Source organism: Cryptomeria japonica, chromosome 2 (genome assembly GCF_030272615.1).
Source record: "Cryptomeria japonica chromosome 2, Sugi_1.0, whole genome shotgun sequence".
NCBI lineage: Eukaryota > Viridiplantae > Streptophyta > Pinopsida > Cupressales > Cupressaceae > Cryptomeria > Cryptomeria japonica.
In genome coordinates this window covers 415,865,691-415,882,093 of record NC_081406.1, presented here as the reverse complement: position 1 = coordinate 415,882,093, position 16,403 = coordinate 415,865,691, and positions in this window count along the sequence as shown.

The following is a 16,403-nucleotide window of genomic DNA, read 5'->3' as shown; positions in this document are numbered from 1 at the left end:
TATATATATAAATATATATATATATATATATATATATATATATATATATATATATTTTCCAATATATTTTACACGCAATTTTTTTTTATAAAAAAACAAAGGTAATTCATTAAGTTTAATAAATCTATATATATATATGGGTTTATATCTACATTAGTTTCGTAGGTAAATGGTATGATATGTTTTATATATATGTATATATAAATATATACATGAAATCTACATGTATATAATTATATATATTTATATATAACTTATATTATTATTTATTTTCTTATAATAAAACCGAATTCATGGTAGATTCTGATTTAGATATCAATTTCTGAAACTAACTATTGCCAGTATTTAAAATAACTGTCTATCTTTCTGAAGTAAATGGAAGAATATTATCCTGAAACTATATTGTACTTTATTGCTTTTACAAAAACCAGAAATATAAAATTTATTTTAATCTACAATATGCATGCAAATCTAATTTATGCCTTTCCTATTTAATTTTATTTTAAATGCCTAAGAATGGAATAAATTTCCTGCTAAACTATTTATCATAACACATCAGATATACTTTTTCTTTGAACTTAGGGAATACTAATTTAGGAATACATAATTCTTTTCTGCAATTACTACAGCAACTGAATAGGTATTCTTATTAAAATCTAACAACAACTACCACTCATATTTTCTGCAATTTAAATGAAGACAAATTCACAGATAAAAAGAAAAACAGAGAATTAAATAAAACTGATTTTCATATTTCAATGACTATTGCATGCAATTCAAAAGTATTTCTTTTCAAATAGAAAATAGGAATATATCTAGCTTTTTACAGTATTAAAGATATTCTGCAAAGTTTACAAGATGTTTCTTTATTTAAATACAATAGCTAATCTCATGTCTATATTTTGAATTTACAATTAGCCTCTCATTCCAACGAATGAGGGTGTATTCCTCCTTTTAAAACTAATAAATACAATTGCAATTAAATTTCTGCAACAATAATCTTCTGCAACTTTTCACTCGTCTTATTCTTTTCTCCCAACAATCCTGCATAATAAATCACAAATATGACCATAGAGTGCTCACCTCCCAGCCTAGGCTAACTGGTAGCCACCCCCGAGCTCGGAGAACCAAGCCCTAGATGGGATACAAACATGCAAACACATAGGGGACAGAAAACACACAGATTTCAAACACACTCCCCTCCCGGCTACACTGCACCACACTTTGGTGATGGCCTTTTTAAGGGTGGTAGTGGACCAATACCCTGAGGAGAACTGCAAGTATGGAAAACATGTAGCCACCTCATGGCACAACAAATACATCAAGAATTTCAACCCCTTATTCCTTATGCCCCCCAAGGCATTCTAGCCTTATATCCCTCCTTATGACCCCCATTGCACAAACAGGCCATGCAGCAAGGGTCACACAAAAATCCCTTGTGATCGCTCTCAAAACAAGAGTCTCTCACTCGAGGGTTGTCATTGCTACCACCCACAAGATCCTCCACTCTCCCAAGAGTAAGAGGTCTTGAAAAACTCCGAAAAACACATACAAAACATAATGCAAATTACCAAATGAAATTCTCAAAAAGGACATACAAGAAAACAGAGTTCTTACACCAACATACCTTCAAAACACATGCAAACAGAAGTCATTTAAAGAAGAATGTAACCAACCTTAATCTGCCCAAAGGTAGGATAGTATTTGAGGAAGAGCTGCCCAATTCCACGGATCTTCTTCTTCTAGCCTTAGCCAAATTTTACTATTCAAATCTATTCTATTCTTTTTCAAAAATTCTCTTGTCTCCAAAAATGGAGAGTGGGTGATTACCCTCAAATTTTCAAATTCTTTCTTAAGAAGCTCCTTCTCTCAGTTCTCACAAGTTTCTAGAAACTAAAGAGGAAGGTAAGACAGAATGGGAAAGAGAACTCTCATTCGAATAGGAAAGTTTACAACTAGGTTCAAACTTCTAATTTCAATTTTCGCACAACTCAAAAAAGCCAAATTTTAGAGTGTCTAAAAGGTCACTTAGGAGTAGAAACTTGCCTAAAATTACCCCTAACCCTTAGGTATACCTTATGGGCTTTAGGAAACCCTATTAAACTACCCCTAGGTGTTCATTTAACCCATTTTAAACCCCTCTGAAGTTTATTTTCGGGTCAAACATATGTTGACCTCTCCAAAGATTCTTTTCCCAAGGTATTTAAGACATCACGTTACATTAATTGAAAAAAGCTATAGTTGAACAGTTTCCCACCAAGAGACAAAAAGAAAACATTTAAACTTAAATCCACACGTGTCAAGTGACACAAATAAAACACTTTTACAATTTAAAACATGAAATCGTCTCTTGTGGATTTTACACAATAAATTTAAATAACACTTAACACACATGCAGCATATACTGTTGTGAATAAAATACAACACGAACAGGGTGTTGTCTCTCCAAACAGACAACCCCTGGCTTACGAACATACATAAGTCTAGGTTTGGTTCTCCGTAAATTTTCCATGGTCACATGGTTAACTTCCTGCGCATCTCAATTTACACATTAGTACTTTCAAATATCCACATATAATATAATTCCAAGGAATAATAATACACATCATCACTTGCATACAATTTACATATGAACAAATTAAATACATCCTTTATCCAAGCAATTCATCCTAATTCTCATAAACTTAAACATACATCATAGTTCTATTATCATAGTAAAGTCCTGCAAATTCAATAAGGACATCTATCATCACAATATCATCTTATCTAACAATCATGTAGTGTTCTATCTCATAAAGAATATAAGTAAATCATCAAAATATAGCAATGTTATCCAAATCCTGAAATCATATAAGTTCTAAGTTTCAGAATGCATCAAAATAAAGTATCCATAATAGTCTAAATATAAAATCCACTGAAATGTCAGACTGAGTCGAGGTGAGGCCTCACACCACCTTCCTATTAGAGAGATTACAATCACCCTAGAGGATGTATATCACATACTATGACTACCTATGCAAGGGAGGACCATGAGATATCAGTCATATTTCTCACGAGCAGAGGTAGGGAGAGATTAGGCATAGTGAATTGGTAGAGTGACTCCTAGAGAATTGAGGGGTCAAATATTTGTCTGGTCACTACTACATCTGATAGAGGATATTCCATTCATTTGGAGGATATTATTGTGAGAGTGGCATAGGTTGTATGTACCGATGGTTAGGGAAGTCATATGCATGTAGAAATGACCTATGCCATATTTGAGATGGAGGAGCACTGCACTATATTTGCATGGGGTTGTTGCTGGCAACAACACTGAATGAAAACTGAGAGGGGGGTGAATCATTTTTCATCGGATCTAAAAAATTTACCATAAATACAGATCTGATAAACTACAACAATAACAAGGATAAGCAAATTGATAACACAACACACAACACCTAGATTTTGACGTGGAAAACCCAGTTAAGGGAAAAACCTCAATGGGAACCTACCCATAATACGATGATACTTTGGAGTAGTATGTAAAAATAATTACAATTAGGAATGCACCAATATTCAGGAACACTGCCTAGAGCTGACTTGCTCAAGATACAATAACCTAGAAGGATACAACCCTCAGGGAAGTCTCACTAACTTATAAAAAGATTCAGACTACAATCTCAAAGGAATGAACTGCAATAATAGAATCTACTAATGCCTAATGTTAATTCTGGTTAAGCACATATGTCTTCTCTGCACCAATCTCTACTCAATGCACCACACCAAAAGATGAATTCCTTTGTTTGCACATACACCACTCTTTGATAATGCAAACACAACCTCTATACCTAAATTATATGACTATATCACCTATTTATACAATTCATCAACTTTGACAACACGGTTAGCTAAACCCTCAACTTACAATTATAAAATTACATCACACGATACAAAGATCAACCACCACACTAATATAATGATATACATGACATAACATAGACCTAAATCAAATTTTGAAATGTGCAACACCACCGAAAATCTCACCAAGATCAACCGTAACATGATACAACACCAAGAATAGTGCCATAACATGAAGAACATCAATAGATCATGAAAATAATCACAAACTTGCACAACAATCAAAACAAATTATCAAAAAAATAGGAAACGCCAACAAGCACGTTAGAATCATCAGCAACAGTTGCACCAACACCACTTATCGAATCTTCATCGATCAACATCTGAACCTCAATAAATACTCAGCAATAACCGCCACAAAGAAATATAACTTGCGGGGCACCAAATCATGAACCATCTACAATAAAGATACACAAGACCATCCCAAACAAACTCCCAAAACCACACCTCAAGATCTGATCACACCAAAATATACCAGAAGAAATATTGAACTCTGCAAAGCATTGATAAAAAAACAAACTGCAAACCAGATCATATGATATGATCAATTAAGCTTTTTGGATCACTAAAACCAATACAGAAAGATATAATGATACAAGAAATACTCCATGCGCCGAACCTTGATCCCAATAAACCAATTTGCAATCACTGGGACAATAAATCACAAGAATATGTTGACATAAATGACAACAACATATCCTAGCAGCAACAATGTCCAATAATCTCCCCCTTAGGCATTGATGGCAACATATGGATGTGAAAAACAATCAATTCAAAAAACAAAAAATATCTCCAATAGACTCCCCCTAAGATCAAGCAGATAAAACAATTTTTCACATGCTTGTCTCCCCCTTTGAGAGGAATGCCAAAGATCCTGAAAAATAGAAAACTAAACTTACTCTCTCACTTAGATAAGAAAATCATGATTCTTTCTCCCTTAAACATACTAACTACTCCAGTAGAGTAGCAGCACCAACTCATCAATCCAAACAAGGAGATAAGGTTGTGAAGTCCACCGGATTGATGAAACTCAATGCATCTAGTTCTCATCAGGAGGGGTGGATACCCCTTACTTGTCTCTCAAATAGACAAATGTATCTGCAGGAAAAGGCAGTGAAAATATCAGCAATTTGTTCCTTTGTAGACACATACTCTAGCTTCACTTCCTCTTCACTGACTTTTTCTCTTAAGAAATGATATTTGATTGATACATGTTTAGTCTTTGAATGTTGCACCGAGTTCTTTGATATATTAGTAGCATTGGAATTATCACAATATATGATAGTAGCCTCATCATATATAACTTTGATATCCTTGAACATTTTCTTCATCCAAACTACATGGGTGCAGTTACTAGTAGCAACAATATACTCAACTTCAGCAGTAGATAAGGAAACTGAATCTTGTTTCTTACTAGCCCATGAAACCAATTTACTACCCAAAAATAATGTACCACTGGAGGTACTCTTTTGGTCATCAACATCACTATAGCCCAATCTACATCAGTGTAAGCACATAAGATGAAATCATCACTCCTCGGATACCACAAACCATAATCCACAACCCCTTTCAAGTATCTGGATATCCTCTTTACAACAGTGACATAACTCTCTGTTGGATCATCTTGATATCTAGCAGCCATGCACACAACATGCATAATGTTAGGTCTAGTCTTAGTCAAGTATAGCAGTCCACCAACCATAAATATGTACAAGGTCTGATTAGCTTTCAAAGATTCATCATTTTTAGATAATTTGCAGCCAGTCACCATAGGAGTTCCAACCGGTTTAGAGTCTTCAAACCCAAACTTATTTAGTAACTCCTTCACATATTTAGTTTGAGATATAAAAATACCTTTTCATGTCTGTGAAATCTGCAAACCTAAGAAAAAATTCATTTCTCCTATCATAAACATCTCAAATTCTTTCTGCATATCACCGACAAACTTCATGCTCAAGTTATCATCTCCTCCAAAGATAATGTCATTAACAAAAACTTCAGAGCTCCAACAATCAATATGTTATCATTCTCAATCTTGAAATGCAGATTATTGTTAGCAGTACCTTTATTAAATCCTAATTTCAGCAAGTACTTATCCAATCTAGCATACCATGCTCTATGGGCTTCTTTCAATCCATAAAGATCTTTCTTGAATTTGCATACCATGTCTCCATCATTTGATAATAAAAATCCATCAGGTTGCTCAATGTATACTTCTTCCTTAAGATCACCATTCAAAAAGGCTAACTTGACATCCATCTGATATACCTTAAAATCTTTCTAAGAAACATATGTAAGCAATAGTCTACCAACTTCAAATCTAGCTACCAGAGCAAAAGTCTCCTCATAATCAATTCCTTCTTTCTGTGAATATCCCTTGCATACCAATCTTGCTTTATTTTTGACAACTTCACCTACTTCATTCAATTTGTTCCTGAATACCCATTTAGTACCAATCACATTTTTATCTTTAGGTCTAGGCACAAGTTCCCATGTGTTTTTCTTTTCAATCTGATTCAATTCTTATTCCATAGCCCTTATCTAATTTTCATCTTTGCAAGCCTCAACAACATCTTTAGGTTCAATTTTAGAAATCAAACATACCTCTTCAATAGCTAGCCTTCTTCTAGTCATCACACCTTTATTTTTATCTACAATAATCTGATTTTTTGAATGATTCAATCTTACATACCTTGAAGTCTTCAAATTATTCTAATTTTCACGTTCCTGCACCTTGCCATCGGTAGCAGCAATATCTGGATTAGGCATCTCTACCAGATCATTCTGCATCAATTCTTCAGTTTGAATAGGAGTTAGAGCAATATATTGACCATCATCATATCTACATGCTCTGATTTCTTTTCCATAGTTCTCATCAACTTTTACATTTGTAATTTCCACTATCTTTCTCAGTCTCTTATTGTAGCATTGGTAGGCTTTTCTCTTTGTTGAATATCCCATGAAAATTCCTTCATCATTTCTTGCATCAAATTTTCCTATATCTCCATCTCTCTTGATATAACTTTTGCTTCCAAAAATTCTGAAATATCTCACAGTGGGAACATGACCAAACCATAGCTCATAAGGAGTCTTACCAGTATCACCTTTTATATGCACTTGGTTGAATGTGTAAATAGAAGTGCTAACAGATTCTCTCCAATATATCTTTAGAACATTTCCTTCGATCAACATAGTTCTTGTAGCATCCAAGATAGTTATGTTCTTCCTTTCAACAAATTCATTCTATTGTGTGGTTCTAGGGGCAGATAATTGTCTTCTAATCCCATGCTTCTCATAGAATTAAAAAAAAAACTCATCGAAACAAAATTATCCCCCTCTATCAAATCTCAGACATTTTACCTCCAGTCCTATCTCAGTCTCAACCTTTTCTTTCAATATCTTGAATTTGTCCAATGCTTCTGATTTCTCCTTCAAAAAGACAACCCACATCATTCTAGAATAATCATTAATCAGTAACATGAAATATCTATCACCCTGGACACTTTTAAAGTTTGTAGATCCACATAGGTCAGTATGTACAAGATCTAGCAATCCATTAGATTTATATTGCTTCCTCTTGAAAGAAATTCTTGTTTGCTTACCCATTTGACATTCTTTACATACCAGATTAGCAGGCTTAATAATTTTAGGTAGATCTCTAATAGCTTGAATAGAACTGATCTTAATCATTGAGTCAAAATTAACATGACACATTCTCCTATGCCACAACCAAATTTCATCAATCTGAGCAATCAAGCAACTTTTCTCACTAGCATTCAAATGAAAGATATTACCTTCAGTCTTAGTTCCAAATACAATCTCTATACCGGAGACATTTTGGATCTTGCATTTTCCATTCTTGAATTCTAAATCATAACCTTTGTCAACCATCTATCCAACACTTAAAAGATTATGATTCAAACCTTCAACATACAAGACATCATCAGTATTATGCTTACCATCAAATGAAATAGAACCTCTACCACAGATCACATAGGCTTTTTCATCTCCAAATCTTACTATTCCACCATCATACCTCTCCATACTCACAAATTTGCTCTTGTCACCGGTCATATTATGTGAATAACCATTGTCAATCACTCATTCATCTTTCTCTTCAACTTTAGCAGCTAAAGCTTTCTCCTCAATAGTGCAGCTTGTGGAATCAACTTCTTTAATAGCAATAAACTCAACTTCATCTCCTTCTGATTCTTCATCTATAACACCTTCATCAACAACATAATAACAGTTCTTCTGATGTTTGTACTTTTGGTTAGACTTGTAAGTCTTATCATACTTCTCATTCTTATCATATCTATCATACTTATCATACTTATCAAATTTGTTATTCCTATCAAATTTATCCATTCTCTTTGGGAACCTAGAAGAAAAATGTCCTATCTTATTGCAAGAGAAACATTTCAAAGGAAATTTTCCATCATATTTAATTGCTCCCTTAGGCAATCTCTAGGCAATCAATGCTTCAAGCTCATCCAATTCACTTTCTCAATCTTCCATCTCTCTTCTCTCTCTTTCATATCTGGATATTCTGCACTCATCAGGATCATATTTAGGATTTCTGGACACAAATACTCTAAATGCTATCTCAGACTTTCCATGTGATTTACCAAACTCACTTAGTCCAAATGCAGTGATTTTTCCAACCAACATATATCTTTTCACTATAGTCACACTCTGGATCTCATCAATAGCATTTACCTTATGTTTGTAAGTAGGAGGCAATGATCTCAGCACCTTAGCAACAATTTTATAAGGGTTCCATTAGCACATCTTATACCTAGGACAAGTTCATTCACCTTAGCCATAAAAGAGTTTATGTTATCATCTTCTCCCATCTTCAGCATCTCATATTTCCCTTTCAAACTCTGCAACTTAGAAACTTTTACTTTTTTATCTCCTTCATACAAGGTCTCAATATTTTCTGAGATCTCATGTGCAGTTTGAAGTCCCATTACATTAGTCATATCTGAATCAGTCAGGGCACTCAAAAATGCTTCCTTAGCTCTAATTTTATGTTTAGCTTCCTTGATCTCATCAACAGTAACCGGTCCATTCTAAGGAACAAAGTAGGTATTCTTTGTAATCTTCTAGTAATCTTGTCCAAGACATCTCAAGTGCACTTTCATTCGGTTCTTCCATATAGCATAGTTACTTCCATCAAATCTTGGACTCTCCTTCTTAAAGATAACACCTTCAGTTTCCATCCTAGATCACCTCAAGCGGTTAAGATTCTTCTGGAGGATCTAGCTCTAATACCAATTATTGGCAACAACAATGAAGGAAAACTGAGAGGGGGGGTGAATCAGTTTTCACTCAATCTACAAACTTAACAAAAAATATAGATTTCGATAAACTACAGCAATAAAAAGGATAAGAAAATTGATAGCACAACACAACACCAAGATTTTGACATGGAAAACCTAGTTAAGGGAAAAACCACGATGGGAACCTACCCACATTAAGTTGATACTCTGCAGTAGTATGTGAAAATAATTACAATGGGGAATTCACCAACATTTAGGAACACTACCTAGAGCTCACTTTCTCAAGATACAATAAACTAGAAGCCTACAACCCTCGGGGAAGTCTCACTGACTTACAACAAGATTCAGACTACAATCTGGAAGGAATAAATAGCAATAATAGCATCTACTAATGCCTACTAATAGTTTTGGTTAAGCACATATGTCTTCTCTACACAAATCTCTTCTCAATAGACCACACCAAAGGATGAATCCCTTTGTTTGCACATACACCACTCTCTGATAATGCAAACACAACCTCTATACCTGAATTATATAACTATATCACCTATTTATACAATTAATCAACCTTGACAACAAGGTCAGCTAAACCCTCAACTCACAACTATAAAATTACATCACACAATAGAAATATAGACCACCAGATCAATATAATGATATACATGACATAACATGGACCTAAATCAAATTTCCAAACAGGCAACACCATTAGAAATTTTGCCAAGATCAACCATAACACACTACACCACTAGGAATACCGCATAACACAAAGAACATCACCGGATCATGAAAGTCACCAAAAAATTGCACAATGATCAATATAGATTATCAAAACAAATAGGATACAATTAGGAAACACCAGAAAGTATGTTAGAATCATCAACAACAACTGCACCAACACCCTTATCAAATCTTCATCGATCAACATCTGAACCTCAAGAATAATTAACAACAACTGTCACAAAGAAAGATAACTTATGGAGAACCAAATCCAAAACCATCTACAATGAAGATACACAAGACCATCCCAAACAAGCTCCCTAAACTGCAACTCAAGATTTGATCACACCGAAATATACCAAAGGAAATACTAAACTCTGCAAAGCACTAATCAGAAAGACTAACTGCAAACCAGATCATATGATATGATCAATTAAGCTTTCCAGATCACTGAAACTAATACAGAAAGATATAATGATACAAGAAATACTCCATGCACTGAAGCATGATCCCAATAAACCAATATACAATCACCAGAATAATAAATCACAGGATTATGTTGACATCAATGACAACAACAATGTCCAATAGATGTATCATGTTATCACATTTCTACCATGATATAGAAGATTATGTTTATAATGAGGGTAAGAGTTTGATGACATGTACTCTCCTTTAGGTCTGGATGTTTGAGTACATTGTTGGCATTTTTCTTGTCACCTTGAGAGCCATGCAAATAATTGATCTGAGATAACCTAATGGCTAAAAACCTTTCATGCATCCCCAAGGCCTAAACCTTAAATCCTGAAGGTTTCCTTCTTTAATATTTTTTAACCTTGTTCTTTTCCTCTATTTACCAGCTTCGGAGGTCATATCACTTAAGAGCCACTAGCAGGAGTGTTCCTTATTAATCCCAAAACCAGCCATGTTCTACCTACAGTCGGCAAGCAGAAAGCTCTTCTTTGAGGAGACATTTTTCTTGTCTCCTCAAATTGAAATGTCTCTTCGATGGGCTCGGGAGGTGGGATTGGTAAGTGGATTTTTATCGGTAGGAGATGTTAGACATTGCTACTGCTAGGATATGTTGTTGTCATTGATGTCAACATATTCCTATTATTTATTGCTCCAATGATTGCAGATTGGTTTATTGGGATCATGGTTTGGTGTATGGATACTTTCCAGTATCATTACATCTTTTTGTATTGGTCTCAGTGATTTGGAAATCTTAATTGATCATATCATATGATCTGGTTTGCAGTTTGTTTTTTCTGATCAGTGCTTTACAGAGTTTGGTATTTTCTCTGGTATATTTTGGTGTGATTAGATCTTAAGTTGATATTTAAGGAGATTGTTTGGAATGTTCACGTATATCTTCATTACACATGCTTCATGATTTGGTGCTCCACAAGTTATCTTTATTCATGATATTAGTTGTTGTTTGAGTGTTTTTGAAGTTTAGATGTTGATCGATGAAGATTTGATAAGTGGTGTTGGTACAACTGTTACTGTTGATTCTAACATTCTTGCTAGTGTTTCCTAATTGTGTCCTATTTGTCTTGATGATCCACATTGATCATTGTGAGATTTTTTGGTGATTTTTCTGAACCAGTGATGTTCTTTGTGTTATGTGGTATTCCAGGTGGTGTAGCATGTTGCGATTGATCTTGGCGAGATTTATGGCAGTGATGAGCATTTCAAAATTTTATTTAGGTCCATGTTATGTCATTTATATAATTATATTGATCTGATGGTCGATCTTTGTATCATGTGATGTAATTTTGTAATTGTGAGTTGAGGGTTTAGTCGACCTTGTTGTCAAGGTTGATGAATTATACAAATAGGTGATATTGTCATGTAATTTGGGTATCAAGGTTGTGTCTGCCTTATCAGAGAGTGATTTTATGAAAAAAGGAATGTATCATTTAGTGTGGTGTATTGAGTAGAGATTGGCATTATAGAGAAAACAAATGTGCTTAACCCGAACTGTAATCAAGCATTTGAAAATACTATTCTTTCAGTTCATTCCTTCCAGATTGTAGTCTTAATCTTTTTGTAAGTCAATGAGACTTCCTTATAAGGTAGCGAACCTTCCCTGAGGGTTGTAGCCTTTTGTGTTATTGTATCTTGAGTTGTAAGCTCTAGGTAGTGAGCCTGAATGCAAGTGCATTCCCCATTATAATATTTTCACATACTACTACAAAGTATCATCTTATTGTGGGTAGGTTCCCACCATGGTTTTTCCCTTAACCAGGTTTCCCACATCAAAATCTTGGTGATGTGTTTTTTGCTATCAATTTTATTATCTTTGTTGTTGTTGCAGTTTATCAGATCTATATTTTTGGTTAAGTTTCCAGATCTGGTAAAAACTGATTCAGCCCCCCCTCTTACTTTTCCTTCATTGTTGTTGCCAACAAGAGACATTTTTTATGTCTTTCTGAGGAGTTATGTCTCCTTGATTAGTTGACTTGGGGAGACCGACAAGTGAAGTTTCTCTTTCAAAGAGACATTATTTTTGTCTCTCTGAAAGGTGATATCTCCTCGATGACTCATGTAGATTGGTGGGGCTAGTAGGTGTTGGTTGATTAGAGAGACATTTTTCATGTCTCTTTGAAGGTCTTTCTCTCTTTGATGGGTTCGGCCTAGATGGTAGTGCAGACAAAATTTCACATGCAAATGACAACTGTCCAATTTCACTTAAGGGTGATATCAATAGTTGTGTTTTATTTGATCATTAAGGGCCCTTCTAAGGGTTTATAGGTGCATCTCAGCTATTCATCCACATGTAAAGGGAAGGATCTAGTAGCCAAGATTCAAATTGGGGCTAAATGTTATAATTAAAATAGTTGTCATGGTGGTTGTTGACCTATCAGGTCGGTGATAGACTTACAAAGCACTGAAAGGGGGTGGGGTGAATCAGTGACACCAAAAACAATACTATTTTAAACACAGACTGGTAGATATACTTAGTTAATTTACTAAACACTATGCATGAAATCCAAAATGATATTAAAGCATCCACAATCATTAAAAAATCCACTAAAACACAAGTTTTTATACATGGGAAACCCAAATGGGAAAAACCACGATGATATGGGACTCACAAGTTAACTATCTATAGTAATAGGTAACTGACCGATTAAGGTATACAAAAGTGCTTTTCTAGGAGTGAATCCTGTTAAAGATCCCAAAGCTCTATTAGGAGCTATACCCTGTTAAAGGTAGTACCCTATTAGGAGTAACCTCGATAGAGGATTTCTGAATCCAAACTAATGGATCACCTTATTAAAGGATTTATACAATGAAGCTTGTTAGAGATTACCCGGTTAGGGGATTTGATTGTTGTAGTGATTAGAAAACAACAGGTGGTGTGATCTAGAAGTAGCACAAATTTCTTGAATAGATCCTCTTCTGTGCACTCAAAACTGCATTACCAACATACTCTGGAATGCCTTCAACACCTTAACACTTCTATCTACGCATCAAATCATCTCATATCATATATTAAAATAGTTCATCATAATGTTATTATATAGACATTTAGATTTCATGTCGGCCTTAGAAATTATATCACAATTTACTAGGTGTAGTGTATCTGGACAGTCAAAACATAACTCATCACAAATTACCGCTAAAATTTGTCAGTTAGGATAACTCATCATGACCGATGATAACTCATCACATAATCAATGAATACCGGTTGGAACACTGATACTAGTTGGAGTTAACCATTTCAACATGTAAACTGATTGTCCTCCATTTGCTTCTTTGATGATCTTCATTGGATCTTCAAGTTGATGTCGGGTCATTCCTACATATACTAGTTTGACACCATCATAAACTGAACTTCTAATATCGGTTGCAATATAAGTAACTTTAGAAGTAATACCGGTAGACAATGTGAAAATATGTGTGTGTGTACATGTTCCATCAATAACATATGATGTCATTCATTACAAACATCATCAAGCCAACAATCTCCCCCTTTGGCATTGATGGCAACACTTAGAAAATTTTACAACGTTACAACTAAGTGTGCTTACAGAAATTGTACAGATATATTTCTACTCCCCCTTAACAATACATACAAAATTTTTACAACACGTACATATTTCTACTCCCCCTTTGACAACAATGCCAAATTGAAAAGTAAAATACATATATATAGCAAAATTTGCATCAAAAGTTTACATATACAAGAACTTAAAAAGTCTATATTAAGGAGTGTTCACTTCAATTTGCAAGAAAATGTCCCTGAAAGTAATCTTCATTTGAGAAAAACCATTTTCCCATGTTTCTAGAAAAGTTTCAATGATCTCAATGGTGTTAGGTCTGACTTGGAAAGCTAATGCACTGAGAGGGGAGAGGTGAATCAGTACTTCAAATTTTTTCTTGAAAAATAATTTTAATGATAAACACAAACTAAGTATTGCTGATCTCATAAATATATAATACTAAAACATAATCATAGAAATAACATCCATCAAAATTTCACTCCATAACACAAAGATTTTTTGTCACACAGAAATTCTTGGTTAGAGAGAAAAACTACGGTGGGGATGGCACCCACAACTTCACTACTGCAGTAATCAAGATTGCTCGATTAGGGCTACATGTTTAGCTATTTCTGATAGCTTACCCTATTAGGAGTATAAAGATCTTTAGATCTACCTTGCTAAAGGATTTTACAAACACTTTTACAAAATGTTGTACCTGTTTAAAGTCTTTACAATTTATAGAATTTATTAGAGTCTTTTACCCTGTTAAAGGTTTCTAACACAACCTAATAATTCAATCAAAATCTTTACAAAATATCTACAACTTCACATCTAAAATGTTATAGTAGACTCTATGTGCTCAATATAAAATTACCTTGCTCATAGAATTCCTTGGTAATTGATAAATAAACGCGGTAACCACTTTTGTATACTATGTCCCTTAAACTATTTGTTATCACTGTTTTAAAAATGGATGTTCTCAGTCCATAAATGGCTAGGTTTTTGAAAATTTTGTGTCTAGTACGCCCATGTTCTTTAAAATTGTTTTAAATCCTAAGGGGTTCAGGGTTTAGGTTTTAAGTCGCTTCAATATCTGAGAAAAACCCTTTTGGTTTCTAATATGGCGTTACTTTATTCACTTAAGTGATGGGTCCTTTTATCATAAAAAATGTTTCCCCATTACTATTTACCTAGGTGGTCCCTTTAAATGTTTTAATTTTTATTCGCTTTTAAATCTGCCTTTTCTAATGTCCGTTGGGCCTTGTAAGCATCATGCAACTTTCTGTTGATTTGACGGCCCACATTGATTCGCGACCAAAAAGTGCTCAAAAGTTAGCTTCCACGAAGTAGCGAAAGGCAAAAGTGGACCCGACATATAGGTTTGGACCGAAGCTAAACACCGATCAAGTTTTATCTGATTGGACGGACAACGTGGTTTCGTGAGATCAAGCTGAATGTGTTTTAACCTTTGCAAAATGGTTAAAGAGTGATCAGGTTGGAAAAGGATCAATGGCTCGCGTTGATTCGTGGTCGGGAGATGCACAAGTTCTACCTTCAGCGAAATAGCGAAAAGGTGGCGGGTCCCGCTAAAGGTGGCAGTGAAGATGATTGGTCCAGCTGGTGATGATAGAGCAGTGACGAGGCACTCAGTTGGCAGTCTGCAGTGGGCCCGAGCAAGGTTGCCATAGAAAGGAGTAAATAACAAGCAAGTTTTTGAGATCTAACTGCTAGCGTGAATTCGTGAAGATAAGTTGCTAGCAAGTTAGTCATTGCGAAATGGGGAAAAGGCCAGTGGGCCCAAGGGACAGGCAGGGCATGAAGCTAAAAGCAGATCAGGTCTGTTTTGATCTAACGATTCTCGTGGTTTCATGGTTGCAAGACAAATGAAGAATAATGTTCGCGAAGTCGCGAAAGACAGGTGGAAATCACATAGAGGCGTAACGTGGCATAGCAGCTGCTACTTTTTGTAGAGCTTGATAGTGATGTGTCGAGAGACACATGGTTTTAAAAAAGTGGTTGAGGGCCCACCTAGGTGTAACCGACAGTTATGTGGGAATAATAAAGATAACACGTGGCGGATTAAAGGTGGAACCCAGAGAAGTTTCCAGGGCTAATAGTCGACTGCCATGTGGCATTTATTAATTGGAGAACAAGTGGGGTAAGTAAATCTCGGATAAAGGGCCCACGTAAAAGGCATTTATCTCAAGATTGATCCAACACTTCTCATTGTTTCGTGGCCTGAAGATGCCCAGAAATTAACCTCAGCAAAATGGCGAAAACCATTAGCCATCAAGATGAGGCGCGGTTAGTTAAAAGGATTGACGGTCCCGGTTGGAGTTAAACGTCAGGTGATTTGAGTTTGATCTAACGCTTGGCACGGCCTCGCAAATGAAAAGTGCACAACTGTTAAAGTCTGTGAAGTGGTGAAAAGGATGTAGGGCCTGACACTAAAGCAAAGAGATCAAAAGGAGATAAAGGTGATGTAAGTTCTCGTGATCCAACGGCC